This window comes from Bison bison, unplaced genomic scaffold (assembly GCF_000754665.1).
Source record: "Bison bison bison isolate TAMUID 2011002044 unplaced genomic scaffold, Bison_UMD1.0 scf7180017864484, whole genome shotgun sequence".
NCBI classification, from domain to species: Eukaryota; Metazoa; Chordata; class Mammalia; order Artiodactyla; family Bovidae; genus Bison; species Bison bison.
Genome location: NW_011495044.1, coordinates 632597 through 634950, shown reverse-complemented (window position 1 = coordinate 634950; position 2354 = coordinate 632597). Strand labels below are relative to the sequence as shown.

General features: G+C 55.7%; 1 protein-coding gene across 1 annotated transcript in view; it reads right to left on the bottom strand.

Moving 5' to 3' along the window:
- SLC6A9 (solute carrier family 6 (neurotransmitter transporter, glycine), member 9) overlaps positions 1-2354 on the bottom strand; it is a 36593-nt gene that overhangs the window by 27371 nt on the left and 6868 nt on the right. The gene's annotated exons all lie outside the window — the stretch shown is intronic.

Genomic DNA, 2354 nt, shown 5'->3' with positions numbered 1-2354 from the left:
CCAGAGTTGTAACTGAGAGGAGGAGCAATTGGTGGTGTGTGCATTTTGAAAACGCCAACCTAGATTAGTATGGAGAAAGGACTGGAGGGAAGGAAGAGGGGAAGAAAGGAAATGGATTAGGACTAGGCCAGGCCAGGCCAGGAATGAGGGTGCTTGGCTCAGGAAGGTCATGACAGGGTGGCAAGAGGTGCACAGATTTGAGAAAAATATAGAAGGTAACTTTGGTAGGACTTGGTGATGCATTGGACTTGGGGATGAGGGATAAGGAGGGGCCTCTGGTTTTTAATGGTATAATAGGAAGAAGCCAGTGCTCATCCCAGAGACCAGAGACAGAAATGCTGGGGATGCTGCAGGTTTGGAGTGGGGAGGGGATGAGCTAAGTTGGGTGAGCTGGGTTCAATTTGCCTGTGAGCCACCCAAGGGAGGATAGGGAGAGGATAGTCATAGGACCTGGTCCATCTTTACTGTCTCATTGCTCAGTCTTCCTCTCCTCCAAACAGGACTGTCAGCTCTATTAATTTTAAGAATCCATCTGGGCCAAGCCTTGAAGTCCTTACTCGGGATGGAAAGGTGACAAGGTTTTCTCCTTGCCTTCAAGAACCTCACAGTTTAGGAGAAAGATAGAAAAGGAAGCATAATTTCCCATTCACTGCTTGGAGGGTGGGGAGGGGCTGTGGGAGTGGGGAAGGGGCCCTTAGTTCTGCCTAGAGCCAAAATCAGCTACCTACAGCCACTTATGGTTACCTGTGGGCCATGTGGGACTATCCAGCATCCCCAGAGGGTTCTTGCCTTCATTCCATGGCTTAGGCAATTCCCTCTTCCTTGAGCACCCTTGTCCCCATTTCCTTCTGTATATACCCCACGCATCTTCAAAACCTGTTCCAAAGCCATTACCACCAAGAAGCCTTCCTTTCTCTTGCATTTGCAATCAGCCTTCCCACTGTGCCTCCGGTTACACCCAATGCACGCAGTGTACATCTGATCAACATGTTCCTCACACGCAGCCATTGTAGCATGCTTGCTGCTGCTGGGGCTGCTATGTCGCTTCAGTCGTGTCCGACTCTGTGCGACTCCAAAGATGGCAGCCCACCAGGCTCCCCCGTCCCTGGGATTCTCCAGGCAAGAACACTGGAGTGGGTTGCCATTTCTTTCTCCAAGGCATGAAAGTGAAAAGTGAAAGTAAAGTCGTTCAGTCGTATCCGACTCTTAGCGACCCCATGGACTGCAGCCTACCAGGCTCCTCCGTCCATGGGATTTTCCAGGCAAGAGTACTGGAGTGGGGTGCCATTGCCTTCTCCGTGTAGCATGGTTACTTGTGTCCAAATCTTCCTTTCCCACCAGCTGGAGAGATCCCAGGGCAGAAGTGTGATTCTTCTGCATCCTCAGAGCTGGGCACTGAGCCTTAGTCACAGTGTAGGCGGAGTTAAGGGGGCGTTTTCTTGAGTTGCTTGGAAACACTTGGGCATGCCCATTAGTCCCTTCCTAGAACCACTGGAGAAGGAAATGGCAACCCACTCCAGTGTTCTTGCCTGGAGAATCCCAGCGACGGGGGAGCCTGGTGGGCTGCCGTCTATGGGGTCGCACATAGTCGGACACGAATGAAGCGACTCAGCAGCAGCAGTAGCAGCAGAACCAGTCCCCCTCACCCCCTACCCTCCAGTCTTCTGACACTCTCTCACTTGGGGGTTCTTTAACCTCTCAGGTCCTTCTCTCCTTCTCCACTCTTCGGCCCCCCAACCTTTATCTTCTTGCAGCTGCAGCATCAAGCTTATTTCAGTAAAGAAAGAGACCTAAGCCTTATGAGAGCTATCAGAGAGACAAGGACGCGGCTCCTTTAACAGTGGCCAGTGAGGGGGCGTGGCCTGCGGAGAACTGGCCCTAAAGGGGGCGCGGCTCCTTTAAGAAGCTGCCGGTTCGGTGAAAAGAGGCCCCTGAACAGCAAGAAAAGGCCGGGTTGCTTTCGAAGCTGTAGCACTGCCTGGAGAGCCCCGATTCCTCGAAGCCGGCGCCTTCGCCTTAATCCGGATGCGAGGTGTCGGGAGCGGCCGTTACATCAACCGCCAAGAGTGGGCCTCTCAGCTACTGTGGGGACGCCCACAGTTACCCCGCCCCCGGCCCCTGTCCTGGAAAAGACTGGGGCGCCCAGGTCCCCGCCCCCTTGCCCCGCCCCTGAGCCGGCTCCGGCCCCTCCCGGCCCTCTGGGAGAGCCTCCTCCCGCCCGGCCCCAGACTTGCGGTCAGCCCCGCGTGCCATTGTCTGCGGGGTGCGGGGCACCGGCTGGGGGGGGGCGCCCCGGGCTGCTAGGCCCCTACCCTCACCTGCAGCCGCCTGGGCCCGCCTTACGCGCACCCGGA